Raw genomic sequence first — 18290 nt, forward strand, 5'->3', positions numbered from 1 at the left:
TGACTACCAAATATGGTGAGGGCATTCAACCAAAGGACAAGGTTCATTCCGGCGCATGCCATTCCTTTGACAGTTTTTGATAAATAAAACGAAATAAATAAATAAAAACTATAAACTAAATAAGTTTCCTCTCACACGTTTATTATTTGTCACTAGCTGTGTCCCGCGGTTTTACCCGCATTGCTCCGTTCATATTGGTCTTAGCGTGATTGTATTAGAATAATTAATGTGAAATTAAGCTTCTGAAATTGTATTATCTCTTGGTTATTAAGTTACATTAAAAAATAATCCATAGAAAAATATTTAAATTGCAAACAGCATGAGTCATAATCTTGCGAAAAAGTTTATTTATCTTACCTAAATAAATACATAATTACTTAAATAAATGTAATTTAAATAATCAACAATTAATAGTGCTAAATAACGCTTTTATAGCTAAAGAATTTTTATACGGTAACTAGCTTTTCGCCCGCAGCTTCGCTTGCGTAGGTAAAAACTCGCATAGTCCCCGTTCCCATGGGATTTTTGGGATTTACACCTTACACTCTGTGTGTGCTAAATTTCATGACAATCGGTTCAGTAGTTTTTGCGTGAAGGAGTAACAAATAAACACATAAACTTTCGCATTTATAATATTTGTAGGATTATAAAAAAAAATGTTTTTATTTTTTACTTGCCAGTTGTCCAATTTGATTTACCTAAAGCTTTTTACTATGCCTTGGCTCGATCCTCTGATGGCATTACATTGAACGGTCACCCATCCAAAACCTGACCGCACCTCAAGTTGCGTAACCCGCATACCATGGTTCAATAGAAACCATTTTTTGAAATAGGTAATATAATTAAAAATGTCGTTTCAAGGGCGGTATACATACGGATGTTATTATGTTTCATTCATATATAAAAAGTAACGGAACGACCGTTTACATTTTGTCGTGACGATATTATATCGTGGGTCTTAATAAAAAAGAGCGACTACAGTAGATAAGTAATTTAACAGGTAACTTTTGTGCATGTAATATTCCACGATTATTTAAGCCGTTATATGAAATAATAATTTCCAATTAAGACTAATAAAAAGTTATAATATGCAAAAAGTTTATACAATAAAAAAAATCTGAAATCAAAGATTAATCAGCTCAACACCTGCATTATTCATACCAAGATCACATTCATTTCGCTTGTATGAGTGGTGTGTGTGTGTGTCGTAATTTGAACCTTATATTATTTTCAAATATGTATTACTTTATAAATTAAACACATAAAATATACCAAGATACGAATTACTACGTCCTTCTTATTTTGTAAAATGTATCATTTTTAATGTAATATATTATGTACTATACGATTGCATGCCAGTTCACATGGCGAACACTGTTACTATAATATAATACTTTTGCAATAGAAAACATATAATTGACATTATATTATATATATATTGACATTAATAAATAACTAAATTGCATTAAATCCGTTAAAAGTATAATTCTTCATAATCACTATTAAGTAGGCTTGTCAAGTTACATGATTTGACATCAGCATCCGGTACCTAGAACTTACAAGGTAATAACTACCAAGGTTATAAGTACATAATCTATGCAAAGAAAGGTGGAAGAAAACAGTTTATTGAATAATTAGAAAATTATCATAATTGTAATGCCTTTTATTAATTATTATCTATTTGTGGGCTGACCAGGAAAGTATTTGATAAATGGCATTTGTTGGGTAGAGATGTCGCATTCTTATAGCAAAAAAATAATAAAAAAATATATTTAAAAAGCACGCTTTAAAAAGATAATCTCATGAAATTATTGTATTGTCACCGATCCTTGATAAGTGTCCAAAGTTTGAATTAAATCTGTCAGTTTAAAGTGTGTAAATCACTCAATTTTGATTTAAGGAGTCTGTTCCATACAAACATACAGGTGAAGCTAATAAAAGTGTGTTAAAAAAGGAAATGAAATAGGTACAATCGAGTTTTTGAGTTAACTCATAGCATCCACTTTGTTAAACTTTCATCGTAGTATATATTATGTAACTAGCTTTCCGCCTTCGGCTTCGCCCGCTTTGTCTAAAACCTAATAAATTATATATGTACTAAAACCTTCCTCTTGAATCACTCTATCTATTACAAAAAACCACATCAAAATCCGTTGCGTAGTTTTAAAGATTTAACTATACAAAGGGACATAGGGACATAGAGACAGAAAAAGCGACTTTGTTTTATACTATGTAGTGATTGTGTACTATGATAAACTGGGTTAATAACAATAAATTTATTAAAGGTAGTTCATTGTTATATACTTGTAGATATACTATTTATATTATTTCCATGTATATTTAAAAATTGTCAAGTGATTAATATATTTCATTCAATGCAATGGAAAATCTTAATGGTGCCCGATATCTGACATTTCCGTATTTTGATAAATATGTGCAATTTAATTGCATATTTATACTATTTTATAATTTATTTCAATTTAAGAAATCCCACTGTCATGTTAAAAAATCCGGAAGTTTGTGTTGATATTTTTAAAATTGCTTTTATTTTAAGCCGGTAAAAATAAGCAATGTGTTTATAAATAATTATTTATTATAAATAAACTAACTGTTATAAATACACATTGAAATATAATGTATTTTCCATGTTTTAGCGGAGATCGCTTTCAGCGCTAAGTCTGCTTTATTTATTCTGTTATGTTATTTTTATAAACAAAATATTTAACTTAAAAGGTTAAGAATAAAGCATCATTGGGTTCGGTTCTTTTTGAAGACTATTAAAAAAGTCAGACTTGGACGAATTTTTAAGATTTACAATGAATATGATTAACAATGAAATTTTTTGGTACCTATTTCTAGACTTTAATTCAATTTTTAAGTTTTGTATGTTTATTCTGATATTATTACTATTTACTAATAACAAGTCTTTTTAGCTTTGTTTTTTTTTTGAGAATTCGACTTTGAAATATCGTCACGATATATCGTAAACCGGTTTCAAATATGTGGTATATAACCTCAAATGCTTCCTACATAATATATACCGGTGTGAATTTCGAAAAAATGTCGAAAGGAAGTCGTCGCCATTTAAAATTACCGATTTTTTGTTGCGTAAGCAAAGAAATATTTATTAATTTATTTTTGATCTACCCACGCAACTCCATCCGCTCTGTAAGGGAATAATTTTCCAATTTTTGCTTTTTTCCATTCATTGTTTTTTGATTTTCATAGCAAAAAACTCAAAAACCAACTTTAACATTTATAAAATTAGGTTGGCTTTTGACTGCATTTTTAACACGCTTTACTAGCTTCACCTGTATGTTTGTATGTAACAGACTCTTAGACTCGATTTTGACTTTAAACGGACAGATTTAATTCAAACTTTGACCACTTATCAAGGATTGGTGACAATAAAATAATTTAAGAGGTTTAGCGTTTTTTAAACGATATTAAATATTAATATTTCATGAGCTTAATCGTGTAGTATTTTTAACGTGTAACTATATTAAGGCTTATACATGCGCTAATAACCTTGACCATACTTGACGGATCTCAAAACTCTCCCGCTGCACCTTCTTTTTTCCTCGCATTTTGTATTTAAAAAGATACCAATCAGTAAAACAAAAAATCCTCGTCAGGGACTGTTGTGTAACTGATAATTTATTAAACATAAAATTTTCAGAGCTCTAAGTCAGCAGGTTACGAAGTTTATAGAGTATTTGCGGAAAAATCGATGACCACGGCACATTTTTTTTCTAGAAATCTATTAACTTTGGAAAAAAGTCCTCGCGAGCAATTAAAGATCAAAGACCATCCTATTTTATATATTTTTTTCGGTATTGTGCTTTATGTTGTACCAGACTTTATAGAGGTTGAACATAGTCGAAATTGCCGGGTAACGCCTTAATTAGGTATTTTTTTCAAAGCAATAAATTCAATTAAATTTTCCTTCCTGCCATAAAAAATCCAGGAAAACGAAACAGGAAAGTGTTAAAAAATTGAAATGAGTATTGTACCCACGCCCTTCTGAATAAATAAATATTACGTGTAATTAAGGAGGCTCCATTATGTCAAGGTTTCGATCACGTTTTATGTTAAACTAGCTAACCGCCCGCGGCTTCGCCCCCTAATAAATTATATACTAAAACCTTCCTCTTGAATAACTCTATCTATTAAAAAAAAACGTATCAAAAACTGTTGCGTAGTTTTAAAGATTTAAGCATACAAAGGGACATAGGGACAGAGAAAGCGACTTTGTTTTCTACTATGTAGTGATTAGAACTCAAACCCGTACTCATTATCTAAAAACTTAACTACTAAATAAACACGGAACAAACATTGAGATAATATTAATAGGAGACGACACCGCCTACATCACTTATGTTCCACTCAACATACGTCATGTGACGTATGTTGAGCGGTATTTTTTAATGGTTTTAAAGTGAAACGCATCAAACATGCCTTCGTGTGTGTTACGATATTGCACAAATAATACAAATAATACGGAAAAGTGCAAAGGAATAACTTTCATCGTTAAGTACCTAACTAAATAATAATTTTTAAAACTTAGTTAGAGCAAAAAAATGGCGCACAGATTTTGTTCGTGGTGTCTCCTCCATACGTAGTAATATTATCTCAATGGGAACAAATAAGTCTTTCGAACACAATACTTAAACTCTAACTCATACTTTTTTTTAACCTATTATAAAAATAACAAGACGTTTCCAATACCTACTCTCTATATTTCTACCAACACAATAATTTTTGCTCACCCACCTCCTTTAAATGTGTTTTCCTTGTTCAAATTAATGGTAGTCTGGAAGAGATCGCTGCCTAGCGATAAAGCCGCCATTTGTACATAGTTACTTGCATCTGTTTGTTTTTTTTTTCTGTGTTTTATGTAAATCTTGTGCACACATGCATTAAAGTATTATCTATCTATCTACACAGAAATAGAAGGGCTCCGTGGTCTTACAGCCGTCTTCTTGTGGACGTTTGGTAAAAGTAAATTCTGTCGTCATTCAATGAACTCGCTAGTCATTCAACAATATGCCAAACGTTATATCCGGACAGTTCAAAGGGTTAATGTTACATTCCGTTAACTATAGTTGAACGACGAACTCTGCTAACGATCGGCCTAGTCATTCAGTTAAATGTTGTCATTCAATGAACGCGCTAGTTTTAATCAAATCAATCAAATAGAAAATTCAATCGGATGACGGTAACGTCATGTATAAAGTACTGTGCCCCGCGGTTTACCTGCAGTGCTCTGCAGTGTAGAGTTGATACCGTCGGAATCTAAAGAGCTAAAAATCTAGACTTGATCGAGCGTAACGCCCTATGATCCGAAACGACTGCAATTAGCACAGAACAATGCTTAATTATAACTTAATTCTAATTAAGTAACCTTCACTTAACAAGGTTTCAGTTTTTAGCACTTTTTCGGTATACTCATAATATGTATAAAAGACACAGACAATAATGTATGTCTGTGATAAAAGATATTTGACAGAATTACAGTGGAGCCAATTGCATTCGATTCTAGATATCAGATTTCGATTTTACAGTAACGTCCTATCCGTAGATCTATCCTATGTGATGTAATCCAAGTACCGTCTATATGTGTGCTAAATTTCATTGTAAACGGTTCAGTAGTATTTGCGTGAAAGAGTAACAAACACACACATATCCTCACAAACTTTTGCATTTATAATATTAGGTAGTAGGATACTGATCCGATTTGAAAAATTCTTCCTACCTTGAAATTTTACTCTCAACGCGCCTTAAGAAGTTTCAATTTATTATTCTTTTTAACGCAAGCGAAGCCGCAGGCAAAGGCTAGTGAGCTAGGTATATATATATATATATAAATGTAGCTTCGTGATTTTGACGGGTGAAACCACAGGACACAGCTAGTAAAAACATAATAATTCTTAAAGTTGATACGTTTAAGAACTATAAGTTGAATGTTTACGAACATACTTAAATTACGTGATTTCTGGGTAATAATAAAGGTACGATCATACTGCGTTTCTTTTGTTAAAAGAAAGTATTTTTTCAGTAGATACATACCTACTTAAAAAAATGTGCAGTCCCATGTCCCCTAGTGGGGTAAGGAGCTGATACATTATATGTACTTACATCTGTTTCACTGATCGATTTTCTTTAGGGTGTAGGTGATCAGCCTTCTGCGTCCTGCCATGGTCCTGCCAGACCGAGACATTTTTTTTCTTCGTCTCCACCGGGAATCGAACCCAGGGCCCCTCGGTGTTACGCTCACGAGTCAACCACTGTACCAAGGAGGCGGTCAAGGTAACTAACTACTTTACTAATAGGTATAGTAATATTATATCTAAAGCTAAAAAGTTTGTGTGCTTGTTTGAACGTGCTAATCTCAAAACCACGGGTCCGATTTGAAATCATCACTGTTCTATAGTCCATTTATCGAGGAAGGCTATAGGCTCTATATCATCACGGTAAGACCAATAGGAGCGGAGCAATGCGGGTAAAACCGCGGGCCACAGGATATCGAAACTCGAAAGTACTTAACCTAATGAGTAAATGACAATAATAACTTTTTTTGAATATCTCGAGAAATATCTAAAAAAATAATCTAGATATACATTGTACAACAAAGTCATCGTGCTATGTATGCTTTAATCTACGCAACGGATTTTGGTGAGGTTTTTTTAATAGATAGTTTGGTTCTCAAGGAAGGTTTTAGCATTAGTATACAGTTTGTTAAGTTATCTACAAAGCCACGGAAAGTTGGTACATCCATACTAATATTATAAAATATGCGAAAGTAACTCTGTCTGTCTGTCTGTTACTCAATCACGCCTAAACTACTGAACCAATTTGCATGAAATTTGGTATGGAGATATTTTGATACCCGAGAAAGGACATAGGCTACTTTTTATCCCGGGAAAATGACGCAATCCCGGGAATCCCACGGGAACGGGAACTATGATGGTTTTTCTTTGACTGCGCGGGCGAAGCCGCGGGCGAAAACCTAGTAATTAATAAACCGCGTTAAAAATCCGTAACTGTGTAATCTTTCACACCCATTGTAAACGGCGTTTAACAATAACATCTCGTTTTACGATAACATAGTTAACTTAAACCACCGTCTGCGTTTAGTTAGTGCTTGTTACTTTAAAATGAAAGACCTAGTTATTTTGATAAATTTTTGTGGAGTTTTGGCTTTGAAAAATAAAATCGAATGTGGATATAAGGTAATCTAAAACTACGTTTAAAAACTATTAAACACGCTTTAGTAAGGGTTAATTATTGTATTGTCGATTCTTGATAAGTGTACAAAGTTTGAATTAAATCTGTCCGTTTAAAGTGACTCAAAATCGATTCGAAAGGAGTCATTTACATACAAACATACAGGTGAAGCTAATAAAAAAAAAAAATTCGATGTTCGTTTATTTGTGACTGGCTTTCCGCCTGCGGCTTCGCCCGCGTTTTCAAAGAAAAACCAGCATAGTTCCCGTTCCCGTGGGATTTCCTGGATAAAACCTAGCCTATGTTGCTCAGTGAAGATGCAGCTTTCTAATGGTGAAAGAATTTTTGAAATCGGTCCCGTAGTTTATGCGTGAAAACGATACATACATACATAATTACAAACCTTTCCTCTTTATAATATTAGTAGGTATAGATAATAATCAGACATGTAATTCATTTACATAATTAAAGATCAGGGTTATATTTTTAATAATATTATGATTATTAATTTAATAAAATGATAAATACCATTAAAACATAATAATTATTATCTAATTAGTTAAAAACTTCAAAATATAAAAAATATAATAATATCAACCAATCTTAACTCATATACAGTTAATAATAAATCTTGATTTGTTGGTTTACTTGAACACGCTAAGATCAGGAACCACGGGTCCGATTTAAAAATTATTTCACTGGTAGATAGCCTATGTTGGTCTAAGCGAGTTGATATATAGCTCGATAAATGGGCTATCTAACACCGAAAGAAAGTTCAAACAAACAATCACTAAGCACTTACCGACATCAAACCTATTTAGTAAATAGCACATCTAAATAATATGTAGTAATAAATCTTTATTATTTTTTACTTTTCCGTTTTTGAAGTCGGTTGTTTTTAACGCAGTTATTATTATTAGTGAATATTAAGCTTTCCGTGCGATTAGAGCTTTTTATGAAAATTAAGCTCTCTGTGTGATTAGAGCTCCTTGTGAAAATTAAGCTTTCCGTGTGATTAGAGCTTTTTGTGAAAATTAAGCTCTCCATGCGATTAGAGCTTTTTTGTGAAAATTAAGCTCTCCGTGCGATTAGAGCTTTTTGTGAAAATTAAGCTCTCCATGCGATTAGAGCTTTTTGTGAAAATTAAGCTCTCTATGCGATTAGAGCTTTTTGTGAAAATTAAGCTCTCTATGCGATTAGAGCTTTTTATGAAAATTAAGCTCTCCATGCGATTAGAGCTTTTTGTGAAAATTAAGCTCTCCGTGCGATTAGAGTTTCTTGTGAAAATTAAGCTCTCCATGCGATTAGAGCTTCTTGTGAAAATTAAGCTCTCCATGCGATTAGAGCTTTTTATGAAAATTAAGCTCTCCATGCGATTAGAGCTTTTTGTGAAAATTAAGCTCTCCGTGCGATTAGAGCTTCTTGTGAAAATTAAGCTCTCCATGCGATTAGAGCTTTTTGTGAAAATTAAGCTCTCTATGCGATTAGAGCTTTTTATGAAAATTAAGCTCTCCATGCGATTAGAGCTTTTTGTGAAAATTAAGCTCTCCGTGCGATTAGAGCTTTTTGTGAAAATTAAGCTCCGTGCGATTAGAGCTTTTTGTGAAAATTAAGCTCTCCGTGCGATTAGAGCTTAATGGGAAAAATTAAGCTCTCCGTGCGATTAGAGCTTTTCGTGAAAATTAAGCTCTCCATGGGATTAGAGCTCTTTGTGAAAATTAAGCTCTCCATGCGATTAGAGCTTTTTGTGAAAATTAAGCTCTCCATGCGATTAGAGCTTTTTGTGAAAATTAAGCTCTCCGTGCGATTAGAGCTTTTTGTGAAAATTAAGCTCTCCGTGCGATTAGAGCTTTTTGTGAAAATTAAGCTCTCTATGCGATTAGAGCTTTTTATGAAAATTAAGCTCTCCATGCGATTAGAGCTTTTTGTGAAAATTAAGCTCTCCGTGCGATTAGAGCTTTTTGTGAAAATTAAGCTCTCCGTGCGATTAGAGCTTTTTGTGAAAATTAAGCTCCGTGCGATTAGAGCTTTTTGTGAAAATTAAGCTCTCCGTGCGATTAGAGCTTAATGAGAAAAATTAAGCTCTCCGTGCGATTAGAGCTTAATGAGAAAAATTAAGCTCTCCGTGCGATTAGAGCTTTTCGTTAAAATTAAGCTCTCCATGGGATTAGAGCTCTTTGTGAAAATTAAGCTCTCCGTGCGATTAGAGCTTTTTGTGAAAATTAAGCTCTCCGTGCGATTAGAGCTTTTTGTGAAAATTAAGCTCTCCGTGCGATTAGAGCTTTTTGTGAAAATTAAGCTCTCCGTGCGATTAGAGCTTTTTGTGAAAATTAAGCTCCATGCGATTAGAGCCTTTAATGAAAATTAAGCTCTCCATGCGATTAGTTTTTAGTGAATATTAAGCTTTCCGTGCGATAAGAGCTTTTTATGAAAATTAAGCTCTCCGTGTGATTAGAGCTTCTTGTGAAAATTAAGCTCTCTGTGTGATTAGAGCTTCTTGTGAAAATTAAGCTTTCCATGTGATTAGAGCTTTTTATGAAAATTAAGCTCTCTATGCGATTGGAGCTTTTTTGTGAAAATTAAGCTTTCCGTGCGAATAGAGCTTTTTGTGAAAATAAAGCTTTCCGTGCGATTAGAGCTTTTTATGAAAATTAAGGTCTCCATGCGATTAGAGCTTTTTTGTGAAAATTAAGCTCTCCGTGCGATTAGAGCTTTTTGTGAAAATTAAGCTCTCTATGGGATTAGAGCTCTTTATGAAAATTAAGCTCTCCATGCGATTAGAGCTTTTTGTGAAAATTAAGCTCTCCATGCGATTAGAGCTTTTTGTGAAAATTAAGCTCTCTATGCGATTAGAGCTTTTTATGAAAATTAAGCTCTCCATGCGATTAGAGCTTTTTGTGAAAATTAAGCTCTCCGTGCGATTAGAGCTTTTTGTGAAAATTAAGCTCCGTGCGATTAGAGCTTTTTGTGAAAATTAAGCTCTCCGTGCGATTAGAGCTTAATGAGAAAAATTAAGCTCTCCGTGCGATTAGAGCTTAATGAGAAAAATTAAGCTCTCCGTGCGATTAGAGCTTTTCGTGAAAATTAAGCTCTCCATGGGATTAGAGCTCTTTGTGAAAATTAAGCTCTCCGTGCGATTAGAGCTTTTTGTGAAAATTAAGCTCTCCATGCGATTAGAGCTTTTTGTGAAAATTAAGCTCTCCGTGCGATTAGAGCTTTTTGTGAAAAATTAAGCTCCATGCGATTAGAGCCTTTAATGAAAATTAAGCTCTCCATGCGATTAGTTTTTAGTGAATATTAAGCTTTCCGTGCGATAAGAGCTTTTTATGAAAATTAAGCTCTCCGTGTGATTAGAGCTTCTTGTGAAAATTAAGCTCTCTGTGTGATTAGAGCTTCTTGTGAAAATTAAGCTTTCCGTGTGATTAGAGCTTTTTGTGAAAATTAAGCTCTCTATGCGATTGGAGCTTTTTTGTGAAAATTAAGCTTTCCGTGCGAATAGAGCTTTTTGTGAATATAAAGCTTTCCGTGCGATTAGAGCTTTTTATGAAAATTAAGCTCTCCATGCGATTAGAGCTTTTTTGTGAAAATTAAGCTCTCCGTGCGATTAGAGCTTTTTGTGAAAATTAAGCTTTCCGTGCGATTAGAGCTTTTTGCGAAAATTAAGCTCTCCGTGCGATTAGAGCTTTTGTGAAAATTAAGCTCTCCATGCGATTAGAGCTTTTTGTGAAAATTAAGCTCTCCGTGCGATTAGAGCTTTTTGTGAAAAATTAAGCTCCATGCGATTAGAGCCTTTAATGAAAATTAAGCTCTCCATGCGATTAGTTTTTAGTGAATATTAAGCTTTCCGTGCGATAAGAGCTTTTTATGAAAATTAAGCTCTCCGTGTGATTAGAGCTTCTTGTGAAAATTAAGCTCTCTGTGTGATTAGAGCTTCTTGTGAAAATTAAGCTTTCCGTGTGATTAGAGCTTTTTGTGAAAATTAAGCTCTCTATGCGATTGGAGCTTTTTTGTGAAAATTAAGCTTTCCGTGCGAATAGAGCTTTTTGTGAATATAAAGCTTTCCGTGCGATTAGAGCTTTTTATGAAAATTAAGCTCTCCATGCGATTAGAGCTTTTTTGTGAAAATTAAGCTCTCCGTGCGATTAGAGCTTTTTGTGAAAATTAAGCTTTCCGTGCGATTAGAGCTTTTTGCGAAAATTAAGCTCTCCGTGCGATTAGAGCTTTTTGTGAAAATTAAGCTTTCCGTGCGATTAAAGCTTTTTGCGAAAATTAAGCTCTCCGTGCGATTAGAGCTTTTTGTGAAAATTAAGCTTTCCGTGCGATTAAAGCTTTTTGTGAAAATTAAGCTCTCCGTGCGATGAGAGTTTTTGTGAAAATTTAGCTCTCCATGCGATTTTATGCGGTTATCAATTCGGCCGGTATATTTTTTTTTTTTTATATATGTACACCGATTACTCCGAGGTTTCTAAACCGATTTACGCGATTCTTTTTTTGTTCGATGCGGGATGGTGTCGAATTGGTCCCATAAATTTTTTTTTTCGGATAGGCCCAGTAGTTTTTATTTTATGAGCATTTTTGTCTGTACTCGATGACTAAGTTGATATGTAGCAAGTAACTTTGATTCACTTCCCGGTAACCGATTGAGCTGAAATTTTGTATACGTATGTAAATTTGATAGCGATGAAACATTATCATGACATGAAGCTGATTTGATGATGGAATCGGAAGGTGGCCATAATATTGACTCAACTTTATCGAGTTTGGGCTCGTTTGATTCGTGTTGAAAAATACACTAAAAAGTATTAAATAAAAATAACTGCGTTAAAAACAACCGACTTCAAAAACGGAAAAGTAAGAAATAAAAAAGATTTGATATTATTAAGGGCTTGGTCTAGTAGTGCAAACAAATGCATCCTGTCATCCTATATGTAAATAATACAAATGTACTAAGGGAAAGTTGCTCCACTTAATTTTTAAAAATTAAATCATTCGTATGCATAATTTAATATTCGTAATAAGTACCAAAAATGACAATTTGAAACAATTTTCGTGAAAATTACACCGGGTGATTTTTTTTTATCAGTACACAAAATTTGCGAATACTTTCTATTGATATCTTCAACTTCATGTTTATATAACTGATCAACTTTTACAAAGAAATTTGGACGAAATATAAAAAAAATAAGCTTTCCATACAAAATGCAGAACTCAATACATTTTTTTCGACCTAAGTTTCTTAGTGAAAGTTGTTCAGTTTAACTAATAAAACGGATAAACAAATTTTGTATATAATAAAAAAAATGTAATGTTTGTGTTAAATGAAAACAAAAGATATTTATTTCTGACTAGATTCCGCCCGCGACTCCGTCCGCGCGGATGTCAGTCTTCGCGTCTTCTACAGATTTATTATATTATGTGTAATATATAGATTTATATTGATAAACCTAATAAATCTTTTGCTAGCATTCTTATGCTTTATCGGTTGCATAAATATCTCTCTCTCTGGATTTATCTCTTTTTTTTCAATCGCTTGAATGATATAGGATGGGTCCTTGATGGGCATCGAATGCTGAAGTCTCGAATCAATCAATTCTGACAGTAGGCAATTTATGTAAAATCTTGATAATGGTCCATCATATTATTTTGCCTAAACGTTACATACTTTTTTATATATTCTATTTTTAACGAATTATGAACGGAGTGACCGTTCAAACAGCAAATAAGCAGACTTCTGCTTCTGCAACGTTTAGTTGTCCCTGAATTTAGAAAAAATAGTCATGATTCTTATCTATGACAAAAGTGTTATTTTTTGCATTGTATTTCAAATATTAAATTTTTTTTAACTGCATCTTCCGCATTCATGTCTTTTGCCGGAATTGGACATTTAACTTCTACTAGTCCCATTTTCCCTTTTTGATATGGGAGTGTATAAAGTAAATTTTTTAGATATTTCTCGTTATACTTTTAAAAAGTTACTATTGTCATTTTGCTCATTAGGTAAAGTAATTTCGATATCAGTTTTAAGTTTTTTGATACCTGCAATAATAACGTCATAATCGCCTGCACATACTTATCGATTACACCCTGTATACAATCCACCATCCACATTCATAATGTTTTCCTGTCCTCCTCTCCTTTACGCTGTTCACCGATACATTTGAAATGAGTAAATCTGCTACCACTGAAGGATGTTTCATTGTGATCAGCAAATTTTCACCACTGTTGTCGATTATTTGTTTTTCATTTTTAATCAGCAATTGGGAATCATCAGTTTTGTTTTTTGCAGATTGGTGATGTACCCTAACAATACGTCGAAAAGGGAAAGCATCAACGAATTATCGTTTTCGTCCTCTTTTTTTATTCTTCGCGTCTCTGTTACTTCTGTTTGTTTAGTTCTCAACACCCACTGAATTTTCTATGTTATTGTGATCTTCCATTACATCTGAGTTTTGATGATGTGATGATAATCCATTCTTTTTAATATTGGTACTTAGAGTTGGTGACTAAACTAGAAATGGCGGACTAAATTTGTCAGCGCGTCTGTAAGATCAGAATATAAAACCAACATCCTGTTTTTAAGTTACAAAATTAATAATCAAACAACATTAGCGGCATGTTGTTTGATTATTAATTTTGTAACTTTATTAACGTTGAAAATGACTAGAAGAAAAAATTAAAACACCTCGGATCAATTTTGGAGTAAACAAATCATTTTCCCCGTATGGGGATTTCCCCGGATGAACTTGGGAAGTTCAAGTTCTCAATACAAGTTTATATTATATTTCGTATTTCTCAAACGAAAAATAAACATTTTTGGAACTTCAAAAAAATTATATTATAAGAAAATTTATGAGCTTACTTTAGTTTTAAAGAAATATACATCCCTTTACTGACACCCCGTAAAATAAAGAAATTGTTGCCAATCACCTTTGCAATCTATTTGGTTTCATTAACTTTATGTTCGAAGATAATTTTTTTTCTAGTAGTTACACGCGTATTTTTTTCGTTTATTTTCCATATCGAAATCAAATGTTTAAAAATACGAATATTTGCACAAAACTAAGATAAAAATAATCAATTAACAAAAATATTAAATTTAATGAAGTAGAGCAACTTTCACTTCGGTATGAAGGAAAATCGAGCGTAGAGCACACGTCAGAACGCTCCGGCCCAAGGAGCGCGACTAAAGAAATTCGCTAGGATTTTTCCTAATTATTTTAAATATTTTTTTAATATTAAAAGAATTATCAAAATTAAAAAAAAAATTTTTTTAAAGGATTAATACTCATTGGTCTTCAACCAACTCGAATAAATTAATGGAAAAAATAACTTTTAGCAGTATTTATCAATAGATTTTGTAAGGCAAAAAATGGGAAATTTAAATTCAAATTCAAATTCAAATTCAAATATTTTTATTCATGAATATGGGTACAATTCAGATCTTATACAAACATAAGTCCCGCCATAATCTGCCTGTTAGGCATATGAAATTACAAATACATAATCTTACAGCTAAACAAATAATAATTTTATCTTTAAGGTCCAAAATTTAAGTCAAATTTAATAAAATAGATATACATTAATAAGTCGTTATTACACATCAGCGAGTGATTTATCATTAATATAGTCCTTAATACAGTAATAACATTTTTGTATTAAAAGGTCTTTTAATTTACATTTGAATTTAATTATACTTCCTATTTCTGTTATTGCCTTAGGTAGTCTATTATACAGTGTTGGACCCATACCAAAAATGCTTTTAGAAAAATGTCTAGTTCTACTGGGTAACATACATATTTTATGATCATTACGCTTACTTTTTAAATGTTCATACATACTGAGATTACATTTTACAAACATTATAACTTCATATATATATAAACACGGTAGAGTTAATAGAAAAAACTTTTTAAAATATGGAACACAGCTGTCTGTTTGCTTTATACCAGATATAGCTCTTATACACCGTTTTTGTGACTTAAATGCGGTTTCTATATCTGTACTATTACCCCAGAATATTATACCATAGCGTAATATGGAATTCACATAGGCATGATACGCAGATAATAGAGTTGCCTCGTTTGCTACTTTTCTCAGCATATAAAGGGCATAAGACAGTTTGCTTAGCTTCGAGCAAATATGGTCAATATGAGCCTTCCAATTCAAATTTTCATCTATATATATACCTAAAAATTTTGTTTCATCTATTTGCGTTAATAATTTGTTTTTGTACATTATGTTCAGGGGGTTACTTAATTTATGTCTAGTAAATGTCATTAGTTTTGTTTTTTCTAAATTTAATGTCAGATTATTCATTTTAAGCCATGTAATCATTTTGTCTAGGGAGTCTGTCACATCTTCTTTGAGGTTTATTATATCTTCCGAAGTGAAAATTGCAGTACTATCATCAGCAAACATAACTATGCTATTTCTAATGGATTTAGGGAAGTCATTTATGTAAATATTAAATAATAGCGGTCCCAGTACACTGCCTTGGGGTATACCATATCTAACTGTGTCAAGTTTTGATTTATATATTCTCATGACCCTAGTATCAGGACAAATTCGCTTTATTTGTGTATATTGCTTACGACCAGTTAAATATGATTCAATCAGATTCAAAATGTTACCTCTTATTCCATATCTTTCTAGTTTATCTAGTAATATTTTATGAATCACACAGTCAAATGCTTTCGTCAAGTCCATGAATATAGCACAAATATTATTTTTGTTTTCTAGGCTTATCATAATTCGCTTTAGAAATTGATGAATGGCCATGTTAATAGATTTATCTTTACGAAATCCCCATTGTTCCTCAGCAAATAGATTTTTCTTTTCAAAATAATTATTGAGATGGTTATGAATTACCTTTTCAAAGACTTTCGATATAACTGGTATGAGTGCTATAGGTCGATAAAAATTAATGTCTTCCTGACTTCCTTTATTCTTAAATATGGGTTTAATCACAGTTATTTTTAGCTTATCGGGAAATTTACCACTAGTCATGCATACATTTATAATATGACATAGTATTGGCGATATAATATTTGAAACTTTTTTAATGATACCAGTTGTTATTTCATCATATCCCGTACTATTGGTGTCGTTAAGAGAAATTATTATCCTATTTATGTCTGTAGGTGTTGTTGGATTGAGGAACATGGAATGAGATGTGCTTGGAAAATTTAAGCAGTCTTTAGATGGGATGTCCGTAATATTCTGAATTTTTAATGGATTTGTAAAATAATCATTGAATATTTGTACAATTTTTAATGGATTTTCAATTTTCTCGTCATCAACAGTAATTGTAGATATTTCATTGAATTTGTCTGTATTTTGTCTGCTTTTGTTTATAACGTTCCACATGGCCTTTACTTTATTATGTGCGGTTTTAATAAAGTAGTCGTTTTGTGATTTTTGGGTCAATTTAATTATCCTTTTAAGTCGTCCAGAGTATTGCTTATAATTTAATTTATTTATTGTAGTCTGATTTCTCCTGTATGTCCATAGTAGCTGCCGTTTTCGTATAGAGCATTTTTTTATACCTTTAGAAATCCATCTTTGTCGTTTATGCGCAAGAACCCTTATTTTTATTACTGGAAAGCATAGTACATACAATAATTTAAACATGTCAAAAAATTCATTAAATGCGTCATTTACATCCTGCAATCTATATACTTCATTAAATGTCAGAGATTTCATATATTCTGTAAATTTTATTACGTTTTCATTACTATAATCACGTTTTTTTATGTACCAGCTTCGGAAAACGCTTAAAGGTTTTATAGGACAGCATAATATTTGAGATGTATGATCTGATAGCGCTAGCTCAATAATAATTGATTTACATCCTCGTACGTTGTGCATGAAATTGTCAATGCACGTACCACTATTGATTCGAGTTGGTTTGTTTAGTTCTAGCTTTATATTATAGCACTCTAGTAGATGTAATAGCTCTGAACGTTCCCTGGTGGCTTTAAGAGTGTCTATATTAAAGTCACCGCAGATTACTATTTTTTTCTTAGTAAGACAGTAATTTTCTAAAATATCTGTAAAGTTTCGAAAGAACAGATTTATATCTTCCAATGTATTTCTCGGCGGGCGATATACACAAATAATTAGTAGGTGTTCTATTTCTATGGCACAACATTCAATTATATTAGATATACTGTATCGTGACGTAATTTCCGGTAAAGATCTATAGGTAAAAGTACTGCGCACCAGTATGCAGGTACCACCATGTCTGTTTTTCCTCGTAGAAATTGCTGCCAATTTAAATCCGTCTATATTAATTAAATCTGTGTCTGCTTCAATCATATTATGCTCAGTTATACAAAGAATGTCAATATATACGTTGTCGTCTTCCAGATTATCTAAGCTAACTGTCATTAAATCTGATTTATTAATAAGTCCATTAATATTTTGATGTAGAATGTTGAGATTATTTTTCACGAAAAAGACTATTATTATTTTGTTTGTTTGGTAGTGAAGTAGTTTTGTGTAAGATTTCATTAACAATATTATCTGGATCTGTCTGTGTCGTCTTATGTACCATCTGCGGTTCAATTTTTACTTTATTATTTTTTTGTTTTTTACGCAATGTAAATAGTTTTCTTTGATAGTCTAGACGCAACACTTCCCGGAGTAACGAACGACATAAATTAATTGTAAATAATTTCTTCAAGGGTAAAAAAGATGAATAATTCATGTCTAAGTAGGTAGTATTATTAAATTTGTTACATATAAACTTTATATTATAATTTAACGTTTTTTCATTTAAATAGCTGTTGTATGGTACTTCTGGTATAATAATATTTTTCGTAATTTTCATTTTTCTTAACCAATTCTCTAAGCAATATTGTAGTTCATGGGGATTTTTATTATTTGTGCCTCCTAAGATAATGATGATATCGTTTATACTCAACTCATCGAAGCAATTTGATGATTTAATAACTTCGTGAAGCTCGGCGCCAGGTTTCCAAAAACAAGTTACGATGTATTCGTCACCCAAGAGCTTTTGAAGAGCCTTTTGTACTCCTCTACCTTGTTGGTCGGCAAAAATA

The sequence above is a fragment of the Colias eurytheme genome, chromosome 30, assembly GCF_061535395.1.
Source record: "Colias eurytheme isolate Ceu_HAF_F1 chromosome 30, ilColEury1 Martin Lab GWU primary, whole genome shotgun sequence".
Lineage (NCBI taxonomy): Eukaryota > Metazoa > Arthropoda > Insecta > Lepidoptera > Pieridae > Colias > Colias eurytheme.